The sequence below is a fragment of the Xenopus tropicalis genome, chromosome 5 (assembly GCF_000004195.4).
Source record: "Xenopus tropicalis strain Nigerian chromosome 5, UCB_Xtro_10.0, whole genome shotgun sequence".
Classification (NCBI taxonomy): Eukaryota; Metazoa; Chordata; class Amphibia; order Anura; family Pipidae; genus Xenopus; species Xenopus tropicalis.
The window spans coordinates 20665586-20680586 of record NC_030681.2 but is presented as its reverse complement, the minus strand read 5'-3'; the positions used below and the strand labels follow the sequence as shown (position 1 = coordinate 20680586).

At 43.1% G+C, this 15001-nt stretch overlaps 8 non-coding genes across 8 annotated transcripts; 4 read left to right on the top strand and 4 right to left on the bottom strand.

Moving 5' to 3' along the window:
* The first annotated feature begins 2743 nt into the window (after nt 1-2743).
* On the top strand, nt 2744-2815 carry trnac-gca. Its single transcript has one exon. It is a non-coding gene; the product is annotated as a tRNA-Cys (tRNA).
* A 4054-nt stretch (nt 2816-6869) lies between these two features.
* Nucleotides 6870-6941, top strand: trnac-gca. Its single transcript has one exon. It is a non-coding gene; the product is annotated as a tRNA-Cys (tRNA).
* Nucleotides 6942-8107: 1166 nt separating this feature from the next.
* Nucleotides 8108-8179, top strand: trnac-gca. Its single transcript has one exon. It is a non-coding gene; the product is annotated as a tRNA-Cys (tRNA).
* A 2246-nt stretch (nt 8180-10425) lies between these two features.
* On the top strand, nt 10426-10497 carry trnac-gca. Its single transcript has one exon. It is a non-coding gene; the product is annotated as a tRNA-Cys (tRNA).
* Nucleotides 10498-12403: 1906 nt separating this feature from the next.
* On the bottom strand, nt 12404-12475 carry trnac-gca. Its single transcript has one exon. It is a non-coding gene; the product is annotated as a tRNA-Cys (tRNA).
* A 703-nt stretch (nt 12476-13178) lies between these two features.
* Nucleotides 13179-13250, bottom strand: trnac-gca. The gene has a single exon. It is a non-coding gene; the product is annotated as a tRNA-Cys (tRNA).
* A 450-nt stretch (nt 13251-13700) lies between these two features.
* trnac-gca lies at nt 13701-13772 on the bottom strand. Its single transcript has one exon. It is a non-coding gene; the product is annotated as a tRNA-Cys (tRNA).
* A 163-nt stretch (nt 13773-13935) lies between these two features.
* Nucleotides 13936-14007, bottom strand: trnac-gca. Its single transcript has one exon. It is a non-coding gene; the product is annotated as a tRNA-Cys (tRNA).
* Nucleotides 14008-15001: the final 994 nt, after the last annotated feature.

Genomic DNA, 15001 nt, shown 5'->3' with positions numbered 1-15001 from the left:
GTCATCATGTTTGCTGCTTTCCTGCATCCAATCACAAACCTGAAGTCACACAAGCAAAGACAGGCTTCAGTTCCCTATCAGGTCAGCCTAACTGCTGATTGGTTCCTGTCCTACAGGGCAGTGTGCTGAGTGCTGCCAGCCCCCCTCTACTTCCTGGGATGGTGGCAGCAGGAAGTGGAACAGATGGGCGGGACTAGTAGGGTTTTGGGGGAAATTTTCGATAATTCAGTCTGAAACACAAGTTTTTTGAGCACATTTCTTCTATATTTAGAGGAGTAAAATGCACATATTGCACATATTCTTGTTTTTACACAATACATCTCCTTTAAGTGGCTGTGTGTGGTAAATTTCAGGTGTTTCTCTGTTGACATGCAGCATTACCTTTAATGTTATTAAGTTAATGCTAATTAAGAGGCAATTGACCAGTATAACTCAGTGGTAGAACATTTGATAGCAGGTAAAACGAGGGTTTTGCAATGTTAATCAAAGATGAGAATTTCTTAATATTCTGAGTAAAAAAGCTATTTATAATGGTAAATAAGGATAAATTAAGTTGTGGATAATAAATTTAAAGTAAAACGGTAAAAGCAGAGTAAAGAGCATTTGGGGCTGTATCCCCGGTGGGACCCACACCCCCCACTCCGACCCGGTTAGTTAGTAACAAGGTACAAGGTTTTAGGGTTCTGTCACCCACAATAAATCTCTGTTACCGCGGGTGACTAATCTCCCTGAAAAGTATTTCAGCAACAATAAAGAGCATTGCCAGTGGAAAGACCTACACATGGCTTTGGTTTTCCGAAGTCACACAAAGTTGTCTGCAGGAGGAACTTCAAAGCTTTGCTTTCCACTGGCAATTCCCTTTACACCATCCCAATGTTAGGTTACACCATCCCAATGTTAGGTTACACCACACCTGTGTTAGCAAGCACATCATCTTGGGGGTATAGCTCAGTGGTAGAGCATTTGACTGCTGATCAAGAGGTTCCTGGTTCAACTGTGGGTGCCCCCTTCTTGGCTTTATATTAAATCAATACAATTGTGTTTAGCAAAAAAGAGCAAGTCAATATCATACTTTCCATTCATTCCCTTTTCTGTGATAAAAATGGGACCCCTTCAGCTCCAGATTCGTGTAGCCGCCCCCTCACCTAGTGCGCATGCATGAACGAGCGAACCCCCCACTGCTGCGGCAGAGAGCGCGAGCGCGCATACCATACATTTAAACTCCCATACGGAACAGTGGGGAGAGGTTCCCATTGCTCCGTACGAGAACAAAATTCAAAAAATTTAGTTGCGGCGGGGTGGCATTTCGTCCCTAAATTTCTGCCGCCCTAGGCCCGGGCCTTTGTGGCCTTTCCACAAATCCGGGCCTGCACCCCTCCTCTGCCTGAAGAAGCTTTTGTCCAAAATCCATATAATTCACTGTACAAATGTTAATTGAAGCCTTTGCTGAGGGTCATGCTCTATGCCAGTCTCCAGCTGATATAGTGCAGTGCACCTCCGTTATCTTTTATTAATCTGACACATAACATTGAATGTGTGCCACCAGGGTCCTTCGTCTGTGTATAGTGTATTCCAGAAGGTTAGAAGTATTATTTTCTGATTTATGATTTAGCACCTTATTCCCTCAATTAAAAAATAAGTAATATTAAAATATAGAGTCTGGATTCCACTGACCTTAAGCTAATGTCTTAAACATCTCTGGTATATGTCAGTGTGCCTCCCCTGGCAGGGTGCGTAAGCCTTTTAGCCGAGGTTATTAATAACTAATTGCGGAGCAGTCCAATACAGAACCACCAGGATTCTGACACCCACACAAAATACTGTCAGCACGACATTGGAATTGCATCAATTCCTGCCCATCTCATTATTGCCAAAGCATGAAATCTAGCAGCAAAGGCAATGATGAGTTCCCGTATAACAGAATAGTACAGGAATGGTGTTGTTACTCGCTGGGCCAGTTCAGCTTGTAGGCAGTTATCCCCTCATTACTGTTACTCACATTAAGCACAAAGGTGCCAGGAGTTGTAACTGTTCATCGAATAAATACAGGCACAAATCACGACACTGACACAGCGCACACAGCCCAGACAACTTTAACAGTCAGGCTGGATAATTTCTCACAGGCACTTTCACTTTCTGGTCCGTTCAGTGTTCCTTCCCACTCTTACTCTCAGCCTCCATTGCCTTCCTAGAGGTCCAGTTAGCCCTCCTCCCTTACAGGACTGAGCCCAAAACACCAGACTTTCCAGGTGCCTTGCAGTGGGACCCCACGACTGAACTCTCTTCTCATGAGGTATTTACATTTCCTCTCCAGTCCCCTTTTTATACACTTTAAAGACTCCACCCCTGGGACATTCCCAAAACTCTATGAAATGATTTCTGCTCACTAGCTACCACTAGAGGCCCCTTTCTTATAACTACAACAATTAACTTTTTACATAACCTAGTGGCTCCATCCAGTTGCCAAAACTTGAAATGACACAGTTCACACATTCATCAACATATTAACATAGTAAGTTAGGCTGAAAAAAGACATATGACTATCAAGTTCAGCCTGTACAAAACCTGCCTAACTGCTAGTTGATCCAGAGGAAGGCAAAAATCCAAATCTGAAGCCTCTCTAAAATTCCTGACTCCAAGATGGCAATCGGACCAGTCCCTGGATCAACTTGTAACAGAAAAACAAACTGTACAGTCATCTTCATAATGTTTGTGTGGAAAAATAATAACTGCCTGTATATCAGGGGGTATAGCTCAGTGGTAGAGCATTTGACTGCAGATCAAGAGGTCCCTGGTTCAAATCCGGGTGCCCCTTTCTCAGCCTTATATTAAACCAGTGCTGTCCAACTGGCAGTCTGTGGCCCCCACCTGTCTGGCTGCTGTGACTGCTTACCTTTGTGTAAGTTTTAAATGGAGCAGGGCACATCCAAATTATATAAAAATTACAAATTCTATTTTACATATCAAAAAACCCAATGTGTTTCGACCCCCATTCAAAAGGAGGGGGAAGGTCTTCATCAGAGACACATATAAAAAGCATGCCTCAGATTCAGGGCTGTAAACCTCTGTATTGTTTAAAAATTTAATCCACTGTACTGTTCACACCTTTTAATCTCCCCATTGTTCACACCTCTGCCTGCCCTATGCTGCCTGTGTGTGCTATACTCTGCCTGCCCTATGCTGCCTGTGTGTGCCATACTCTGCCTGCCCTATGCTGCCTGTGTGTGCCATACTCTGCCTGCCCTATGCTGCCTGTGTGTGCCATACTCTGCCTGCCCTATGCTGCCTGTGTGTGCCATACTCTGCCTGCCCTATGCTGCCTGTGTGTGCCTTACTCTGCCTGCCCTATGCTGCCTCTGTGTACAGAAGAACAGGAACAGCACCTCTTGTCTTTGTAGATTAAAATGCCTTTATTGCACAGTTTTTTGGGGGCAAACAACAACAGCAGCAACGTTTCAGGTCACATAAGACCTTTTATCAAGCTAATTGGCAATTACACACAGCACCTTTTATCCCCTGTGCACCCTCTAGTGGAGATGTTCCTATATTACAACAATGTATCAAACAGCAGTGTAGCTAAGTAGACACTCATGTGTTACAATTAAGTGATCAATGTGTATCTTCAAGTGTTAGTTGAACTGCAACACAAAACCCTTATAAATTTTAAAAAACATAAAAATGAAATTAAAAACAAAGGCCAGGACAAGAGGAGAATAAGGGAGAAAGAGAGAAAAGATTTTTTATCTAAAGATTGGTCTTAAGTCATATTCGTTATTAACGTTTCCAGTTTACGTATCCAGTAAGCCTCTCTATATAGTAATTCTTTTAATCTATTTCCTCCTCTCCTCTTTGGCTCAACTATTTCAACAACTTGAAATTTAAGCTGATTCACTCTTTGTCCACATTCAATAAAATGGCCTGCAACAGCCTGATCTATTTTTCCTGTGTTAATTGCTGACTAATGTTCTCTTATCCGTTCGCGAACCATTCTTGCCCAACATATGCCAGCCCACACGGGCATTTGATGACATATACTGCATAGGTTGAGCAACACGAGAATCTCCCACGTAACCTGATTGCATTACCTTTTCTAGGGGGATATATCACCTCTCCTACTTGTACATTTGAGCAGCAATTGCAATTGTAACATGGAAAAGTACCTTATTTCCTTTTCATATCATCTCTATATACATTGTTTGTTCCCAAATCTGATCTTACTAAATAGTTACCCACACTCCTCCCTTTCTTGTAAGCAATGACTGGGGGGCTCTCGAACTCTTTTATATATGGCAAATTATCTCTAACCAGTGACCAGTGTCTCCTTAGAATTTGAGCAACATGTTTGCTCAAGGTGTTATATTGAGTCACAAAGGTCACATGTTTTTCTGCCTTCTTTGGCTGCATCTCTAGCATCTCATCTCTGTTTTGAGTCTGAACCTCTTCTAGCTGTCTCTGTAACAGATCACTTGGATACCCCCTATTTCTTTCAATCTTTCATCAACCCTTTCCTCAGAAGAAACTATCCTTTTAACTCTACTTAATTGAGATTTTGGCAACGCTCTTTTTAGCTGAGGGGGATGAAAAGAATTGAAATGTAGTAACAAGTTCCGGTCTGTGGGTTTAACATAGAGATCAGTAAGTAACCTGTCATTGCCTTTATAAACTTTTGTATCAAGAGAAGGAATTTCAACGGAGCTAACATTCAAGGAAAATTTAATAAAAGGAAGTGCACTATTTATATCTATATATCATCGATATAGCGTATCCATTTCTTACAATATTTACCATGTAATGTGTTTGTATATACAAATCATTTTTCAAATTGGTTCATATAGATGTTTGCGTAGGCAGGGGCCACATTGGACCCCATCGCCGTACCTCGTACCTGTACATAGAATTCATCTTGAAATTGAAAATAATTATTATAAACAAGTAGTGTCAAGCATTGAATCGCAAACTTTTTCTGGGAACCATCCATAGAGACATCCTCTGTTAGCTCTACTGAGACAGCCTCCAGACCCCCATCATGTGGGATGGAGGTGTAGAGGCTCTCTACATCCAGTGTGACCAACCAGAGGTCCTCAACATTACCAATATCTTCTGACAGTTTCACTATGAAATCACTAGTGTCTCTAATATAGGACTGGTGTGACAACACATAAGGTCTTATTACCTTGTCTACAAAAAAAGCAGATAATGCTGCCTCTGTGTGCCATACTCTGACTGCCCTGCCCTGCCTGTGTGTGCCATACTCTGCCTGCCCTAACCTGCCTGTGTGTGCCATACTCTGACTGCCCTGCCCTGCCTGTGTGTGCCATACTCTACCTGACCTACCCTGCCTGTGTGTGCCATACTCTGCCTGCCCTACGCTGCCTGTGTGTGCCATACTCTGCCTGCCCTATGCTGCCTGTGTGTGCCATACTCTGCCTGCCCTATGCTGCCTGTGTGCGCCTTACTCTGCCTGCCCTATGCTGCCTGTGTGTGCCATAATCTGCCTGCCCTATGCTGCCTGTATGTGCCTTACTCTGCCTGCCCTACCCTGCCTGTGTGTGCCATACTCTGTCTGCCCTATGCTGCATGTGTGTGCCATACTCTGCCTGCCCTATGCTGCCTGTGTGTGCCTTACTCTACCTGCCCTATGCTGCCTGTGTGTGCCATACTCTGCCTGCCCTATGCTGCCTGTGTGTGCCTTACTCTGCCTGCCCTATGCTGCCTGTGTGTGCCATACTCTGCCTGCCCTATGCTGCCTGTGTGTGTGCCATACTCTGCCTGCCCTACCCTGCCTGTGTGTGCCATACTTTGCCTGCCCTATGCTGCCTGTGTGTGCCATACTCTGCCTGCCCTACCCTGCCTGTGTGCCATACTCTGCCTGCCCTATGCTGCCTGTGTGTGCCATACTCTGCCTGCCCTATGCTGCCTGTATTTGCCTTGCTCTGCCTGCCCTATGCTGCCTGTGTGTGCCATACTCTGTCTGCCCTATGCTGCATATGTGTGCCATACTCTGCCTGCCCTATGCTGCCTGTGTGTGCCATACTCTGCCTGCCCTATGCTGCCTATGTGTGCCATACTCTGCCTGCCTTATGCTGCCTGTGTGTGTCATACTCTACCTCCCCTATGCTGCCTATGTGTGCCATACTCTGCCTGCCCTATGCTGCCTGTGTGTGCCATGCTGTGTCTGTCCTATGCTGCCTATGTGTGCCATACTCTGCCTGCTTTATGCTGCCTGTGTGTGCCATACTCTGCCTGTTCAATGCTGCCTGTGTGTGCCATAATCTGCCTGCCCTATGCTGCCTATGTGTGCCGTACTCTGCCTGCCCTATGTTGCCTCTGTGTGCCATACTCTGCCTGCCCTATGCTGCCTGTGGGTGCCATACTCTGCCTGCCCTATGCTGTCTGTGTGTGCCATACTCTGCCTGCCCTATGCTGCTTGTGGGAGGTGAAGCTGGCAGGAGTTTGTTCTGGAAGTTTATTAGCATTTGAAAATAGTCATTATATTGTCAATAAGGTGTGTAATTATATACTGGGTAAGGTCTTAAAAGCTCTTGTGAAAACATGGGTTTTGTTTGAAGTGGGTGTGGTTTAAAAAGGGGAGTAGTCAAAATGGGCTTCCATTATCGGCCAAAAGGATGAATGAATGCTTATTGAAGAATTGAAGAGGGTCATAAGCTGCTCTACACCAATCTCTAGTTGATGTCTATTGTTTTCATATTGCTTGCATAGTAAGGAAGCTGCAGAGGGGAAAAAAATTCCTTCCTGACTCCAAGATGACAATCGGACCAGTCCCTGGAACAACTTGTAACAGAAAATCAAGACTGTACAGTCACCTTCATAAGTTTGTGTGTGGAAAAACAAGCACCATGCGTGTAAGTGGGGGTATAGCTCAGTGGTAGAGCATTTGACTGCAGATCAAGAGGTCCCTGGTTCAAATCCGGGTGCCCCCTTCTTGTCATTATATTAAATCAGGGAGGGGTCCCCAATGTTTCTTAGTCGTGAGCCACAATCAAATGTAAATGTGCCTGAGTCTGAGCTTTCAGAAGGAGCCAGCGCTACACATTAGAACTGCTTTCAGGTAATCTATTGTTTCTCCTACTCCCATGTAACTGGGGGAGTCCCAAGCCGGACTTGGATTTCTTACTATTGAGTGCTATTCTGATACCTACTGGGAGCTGCTATCTTGCAGTTCAGCAGTAAAGTGTTATTGAAGTTTATCAGAGAACAGGTCACATGGCTGTGGCACCCTGGGAAATGAAGAATATGGCTAGCCCTATGTAAAATGTTAACATTAAATATAAAAATAATCTGTTTGCGTTTTTGAAATATGGATTCCAATGCAGGATTCTGCTGGAGAAGCTCTATTAACTGATGCCTTAACAAGGTATTCCCATGACAGTATTTGGGGAAAAAAGAGAAAGTCCATATTATTTTGGCTCATTTAGAAACAATGTATTTTTTTACTTGTAATATTGGTGTGTAGGCGCCATCTCAGTGCATTGTGCCTGAGTCTGAGCTTTCAGAAGGAGCCATCACTACACAATAGAACTGCTTTCAGATAAGTTAACCCAAGTCTCATAATAGAAAAACAGGGTTTCTCCTGCTTGGATGCTATTCTCATGTCTACAACTAGGTGGTGCAAGAGCACATTTAGCAATTCAAGCAGTTTTTAAAAAAAAAATTTCATTTCTATAATGCTGAAATCTTCTCCAGCCCACAGGAAACTTGCTTTTTGGAAGGTAAGGGGGTCTTAGGTGTCAGAAATCTTTGCCAATTTCTATTAACCCCCCAGCATCCCCTGTGATGAAAGAAGAGTCACTACATACTCAGATTTTCAAATAGAATTAAGCCTATATATGCTGGCATAGATATATGGTATCTGCCAGTATAGGCTATATGGAAGCCCTGGGAATGGATTGCTGGTTGTATGATTGGGCTAATATTGTAGCCCCTGCATCCCACTGTTGGCAATACAAACTGAATGGGGAAAGAAATAAATAAACTGTAAGAATAACTCATTCAGAGTCATAAGTAAGTACTGTAAGATAAACAAAACCTTCCCAATGTTAGTTTACACCACACCTATGTTAATTAACAAGTGCCCAAGCAAGTTTATGGGGGTATAGCTCAGTGGTAGAGCATTTGACTGCAGATCAAGAGGTCCCTGGTTCAAATCCGGGTGCCCCCTTCTTGTCATTATATTAAATCAGGGGTCCTGAACCTTTCTTACTTGTGAGCCACAGTCAAATGTAAAAAGACTTGGGGAGCAACACAACACAAGCACCATAAAAGTTCATGGAGGAGCCAAATAAGGGCTGTGATTGGCTATTAGGGGCCTCTATGCGCACTATCAGCTTACAGGGGGCTTTATTTGGTAGGATATCTTGGTTTTATTCAACCAAAACTTGCCCCCAAGTCAGGAAATCACTTGTTACTGCACAGGGGTGTATCTCAATGGTAGAGCACTTGATTGCAGATCTTCATGTCAAGAATAACATGCGCACCTCACCCCGGGCTGAGGAAGTTTAGGCGCAAAATCAGTATAATTTAGGGAAAAAGTTCTCACTGAAGTGTTTGCTAAGGGTCATAAGCTGCTCTATGGCATTCTCCTGCTGATTCCTATTGTTTACACAATGATCGGGGAACCATTGCTCATATAGAATCAGCCTGAATTGGTCCACAAAGTGACACCATTCCTGTACTATTATACTGAGCTATGTCCAACAGCTCATCAGCGTCATTGCCTCGTTCTTGCCTTACTCCCTCCCAGGGTGGGCAGAATATTTTTATACCAGGTATTTATAACAGGTATATCTGCAGTATCAAATGTTGCAAACAAAGTGCCCAACTGCACAGTCCCTTGGATATGATGTGGTGGTGCTTGATCTCCTAGACACATGGCCACATAGGATAGAAAATTGAGACTGCATACATGCAGAGAAGGGAACGGTCACTTACAACATAACAATAGTGAACTGCCCAACATGTATTACATATACAATTGAGGAAGTGATCACAAATCTTTGTGTACAAAGTAAATCTTACCCGTAACAGGGATAGGTCCGGGTGCTCATGCCCCAGACCTTTCAGCTTGAAGGAGCAATCATGGGAACAACAAAACATATAGCAGGCAGGCACTCCGGAGAATCCAAAAAATTTGTAGAAATCAGCAGCCAAAGGAGTTAGTATAAAAAGTATAAAGTTTATTTACTCCATATGTAAAAGCACAGGGAAGGCTTCCCTGTGCTTTTACATATGGAGTAAATAAACTTTAGAAAAACAGGGTTTTTCTATTATGTGACTTGGGTCCTATTGAAAATATATTGAGCAGTAGAAATAATAGCTTATCTGAAAGCAGTTCTAATGTGTAGTGATGGCTCCTTCTGAAAGCTCAGACTCAGGCACAATGCACTGAGATGGCAACTACACACCAATATTACAGCCAAAAATACATTTGTTGGTTCAAGAATAAAACTTTAAATGGTTGAATGAATTATTTGCTGTGTAACAGTGTGATTTAGAAATAAAAAGTATACCATAAAAATCGTGACAGTGTTTTGTCAGGAAAACACCACACATTTTTTGGTATAAGAAAGGGACACCCAGACTTGAACTAGGGACCTCTCGATCTGCAGTCAAATTCTCTACCCCCGAGCTATACCCCCACATTGCTACTGTGCATATGGAGTAAACATACATGTTGGGTAGTTCACTATTGTTATGTTGTACGTGACCCTTCCCTTCTCATTACATCATTGTAAGGCAGTGTTTGTACTGATCTGCATTAGAGTGCTGTATGTTTATATTCATGGTTCTGAAACCTGGACAAAAACACCCCTCAATGAATCTCTGCTGATACATGGAAACCAGGACAGGACAAGCTCAGTTTTAAAACTGGCACCCCCCCCCCCCCCCCTTCTCTGCCCAAACCATTTGTTATTTAATGCAAAAATGCTTATTGAAGAATTGAATAGGGTCATAAGCTGCTCTACACCAATCTCTAGTTGATGTCTATTGTGTGCATATTGCTTGCATAGTAAGGAGGGCGCCATTGCTCCTGTTCAATCAGCCTGAATTAGTCCAGCAAGGGGTTAATGCTAATTAAGAGGCAATTGACTATGAAGCCAAGAGGAGGTGCAGTGGGGGTTTAGCTCATCAGTGGAACCCAGCATCCCAGTGGAACATCCATAGTAATATATTAACATAGTAATTTAAATTGAAAAAAGACACACGTCCATCACGTTCAACCATAATGCCTATATATAACCTGCCTAACTGCTAGCTGATCCAGAGGAAGGCAAAAAACCCCATCTGAAGCCTCTCTAATTTGCCACAGAGGGGAAAAAATTCCTTCCTGACTCCAAGATGGCAATCGGACCCGCCCCTGGATCAACTTGTAACAGAAAAACAAAACTGTACAGTTTGTTTGTGTGTGGGGGTATAGCTCAGTGGTAGAGCATTTGACTGCAGATCAAGAGGTCCCTGGTTCAAATCCGGGTGCCCCCTTCTTGTCATTATATTAAACCAGGGATCCCCAACCTTTCTTTCTCGTGAGCCACAGTCAAATGTATAAAGACTTGGAGAGCAACACAAGCACCATAAAAGTTCATGGAGGAGCCAAATAAGGGCTAAGATTGGCTATTAGGTGCCTCTATGCACACTATCAGCTTACAGGGGGCTTTATTTGGTAGGAAACCTTGTTTTTTTTTTTTGACAAAAACATGCCACCATGTCAGGAAACCACATGTTACTATGTGGAGGTATAGCTCAATGGTTGACTGCCGATCATGAGATCCTTGGTTTAAATCCAGGTGCCCTCTCCTTGTCTACTAGGATACTGGTGTATGTAAAAATCCATGCCTTGCTTGTGTAGAGTTGTCCCAATAGTAAAAACCATATTACGCAAGCGGTTGCCTCTTGATTTCCTGCCTTATTCTATCTTGGAATCGCCAGCAGTACGCCACACTGATTTTATGACACATTACATTCGACTTTGCCGCCAGGTTCTTCTTCTGTGATCTGTTGGATCCCATAAGGTTAGATATATAACTTTATGACTGTAATCTGATCTAATGATGGAGCACCTTATTGTGTTTGGAAAAAAGAGCTTACCCATATTATACTTTCCATTTACTTTATTTCCTGCACTGAAGCATGGCAATAAGCACAAACGAGTAAATCCCCTCCTGTGCTACATGGAAGCTGGGACAGGACAAGCTCAAGAATAAAATGGGCGCCTCACCCCGGGCTGAGGAAGTTTAGGCTCAAAATCAGTATAACTTACGGAAAAAGTTCTCACTGAAGTGTTTGCTAAGGGGCATAAGCTGCTCTATGGCATTCTCCTGCTGATTCCTATTGTTTGCACAATGATCAGGGAACCATTGCTCATATAGAATCAGCCTGAATTGGTCCACAAAGTGACACCATTCCTGTACTATTATATTATATGGAACTATGTCCAACAACTCATCAGCGTCATTGCCTCGTTCTTGCCTTACTCCCTCCCAGGGTGGGCAAAATATTTTTAAATACATTTATAACAGGTATATCTGCAGTATCAAATGTTGCAAACAAAGTGCCCAACTGCACAGTCCCTTGGATATGATGTGGGGGTGCTTGATCTCCTAGACATATGGCCACATCCAAAATGCCACATAGGATAGAAAATGGAGACTGCATACATGCAGATTATGTCTGGGGAGCTTACCCCATTTATTATACCAGGGAACTACACAACATTTGGGGGGGGCACTCTCACCCTTTGAGATTGAGGGGTGTTTTTGTCCAGGTTTCAGAACCATGAATATAAACATACAGCACTCTAATGCAGATCAGTACAAACACTGCCTTACAATGATGTAATAAGAAGGGAACGGTCACTTACAACATAACATAACAATAGTCCAACATGTATGTTTACTCCATATTCGCAGTAGTAATGTGGGGGGTATAGCCCAGTGGTAGAACATTTGACTGCTGATCAAGAGATCCCTTGTTCAAAGCCTTCCCAATGTTAGTTTACACCCCACCTATGTTAATTAACTAATGACTACAAATGTATGTGGGGGTATAGCTCAGGGGGAGAGAGTTTGACTGTGGCTTAAGAGGACTGGATTTGAACCAAGGACCTCATGATCTGCAGTCAGCCATTGAGCTATACCCCCACATAGTAACATGCGGTTTCCTGACTTGGGGGCAAGTTTTGGTTAAAAAAAAAACCAAGATTTACTACCAAATAAAGCCCCTGTAAGCTGATAGGGTGCATAGAGGCCCCTAATAGCCAATCACAGCCCTTATTTGGCTCCTCCATGAACCTTTATGGTGCTTGTGTTGCTCTCCAAGTCTTTTTACATTTGACTGTGGCTCACGAGTAAGAAAGGTTGGGGATCCCTGATTTAATATAAGGCTGAGAAGGGGGCACCCGGATTTGAACCAGGGACCTCTTGATCTGCAGTCAAATGCTCTACCACTGAGCTATACCCCCACACACAGACAAACTTAGGAAGGTGACTGTACAGTTTTGTTTTTCTGTTACAAGTTGATCACGGGACGGGTCCGATTGCCATCTTGGAGTTGGGAAGGAATTTTTCCCCCTCTGCGGCAAATAAAAGAGGCTTCACATGGGTTTTTTTGCCTTCCTCTCAATCAGCTAGCAGTTAGGCAGGTTATATATATGCATTATGGTTGAACGTGATTGACGTGTCTTTTTTCAATCTAAATTGCTATGTTAATATGTTACTATGGATGTTCCACTAGGATGCTGGGTTCCACTGATGAGCTAAACCCCCACTGCACCTCCTCTTGACTTCATAGTCAATTGCCTCTTAATTATCATTAACCCCTTGCTGGACTGATTCAGGCTGATTGAACAAGAGCAATGGCGCCCTCCTTACTATGCAAGCAATATGCACACAATAGACATCAACTAGAGATTGGTGTAGAGCAGCTTATGACCCTATTCAATTCTTCAATAAGCATTTTTGCATTAAATAACAAATGGTTTGGGCAGGGAAGGGGAGGGGTGCCAGTTGTATAACTGAGCTTGTCCTGGTTTCCATGTATCAGCAGAGATTCATCCTTTTGTTCTCAATGCTCCAATGCAGGAATGGAAATGAATGGAAAGTATGATATTGACTTGTTCTTTTTTTTGCTAAACGCAAATGTATTGATTTAATATAAAGCTGAGAAGGGGGCACCCGGATTTGAACCAGGGACCTCTTGATCTGCAGTCAAATGCTCTACCACTGAGCTATACCCCCATATACCCACATATACATAGCAAGTTGCTAGTTAATTAACATAGTTGTGATGTAAACTCTTCATGTGAGTTATTCTTACAGTTTATTTCTTTCTTTCCCCATTCAGTTTGTATTGCCAACAGTGGGACACCCAAGAGCCCCTTACCTTCCAAAAGCAGGTTTCCTGTGGGCTGGAGAAGATTTCAGCATTATAGAGAGAAAAAAAAATTAAAAATAGCTTGCATTGCTAAATGTGCTCTCGCGCCACCTAGTTGAGATGGCTCCTACACACCAATATTACAGCTACAAATACATTTGTTGGTTCAAGAATACAACTTTAAATGTGCAGAGTGTATTATTTGCTATGTAAATAGTGTAATTTTGAAATTAAAGTATACCATAAAAATCACAACAGTATCCCGTTAATATAATGTTTTGTCGGGAAAACACCACACGTTTTTTGGTATAACAAGGGAACACCCAGATTTGAACTAGGGACCTCTTGATCTGCAGTCAAATGCTCTACCCCTGAGCTATACCCCCACATTTCGGTCAAATAAAAACAAGATTTCCTACCCTGTAAGCTGATAGTGTGCATAGTGGCACCTAATAGCCAATCACAGCCCTTATTTGGCTCCTCCATGAACTTTTATGGTGCTTGTGTTGCTCTCAGGTTGGGGATCTCTGGTTTAATATAAAGCTGAGAAGGGGGCACCCAGATTTGAACCAGGGACCTCTTGATCTGCAGTCAAATGCTCTACCACTGAGCTATACCCCCACTTGCACACACTGTGCTTGTTTTTTCACACAGAAACAAACTTATGAAGGTGACTGTACAGTTTTGTTCTTCTGTTGTTCCAGGGATTGGCCCGATTGCCATCTTGGAGTCAGGAAGGAATTTTTTCAATTAACCCTCTGTCATATCAGCATAGTATTTCCCTGGCAACATTTGTCTTGGTGTCCACAAGACACCCTTAATTAATTTAATACACAACCAGGGTCTGTGGAAGGTGACAAACCTATCTGGGGCATCAGACAATGTGGAGCCAGTTATTTGGGGGCAGGGAGCTGGGGCCTTTGGTTTCTTTGACCTGTTTATCAAAGAAAGGCAATTGTGGACCTAAGAACAGCAGGGGGTGCAGCTAGGAGAAAATATGGATTATAGAATGGGATCCATATCTCCTTTGCTTTAAGGTTCACATCCTCATAAATCATATATTGGTTATGAGGAGGTCCCATGCTTCCCAATGGTACCAAACAGGGACTGCCTATACCCAGCAGTTAGGAGGCATAGTTTCTGGGGGACTGGAACAGGAGACACCCCTCATGTTTGGTATCATTCTGATCGCCCACATTTGGGTTAAAGCAAGCCCATATTTTCATAATAATATTGGATACTGGCAAGTGCCAATATTATATGACAGCAACTGGCATGAGAAGTGCAGCTCTCAACAGGGGTGTCATGTGACAATTTCCTGGGCACCCCCCCTCAGCATACGGTAAAGAGGGAGGAGCCCCAGCAGGGGGATAAAAGGGGCACAGACCCAGGTACAAGTTGGCTCATTCTGGAGGTTCCAACTTATGTTGGGGGGTGGGCTCTGAATTTCCATACTCTTGCCTCAGGAGGACACAAAAGATAACTCGGTAACGTACATAGGGATTTTCTGTGTTTTATTTCCTTTTATTTTATTTACTGTTTGTATATATATATATGTCTCTTTTTGTAAAACCTTTTTAAATGCACTGTTTACCTTTGTGATATAAAATGTAAT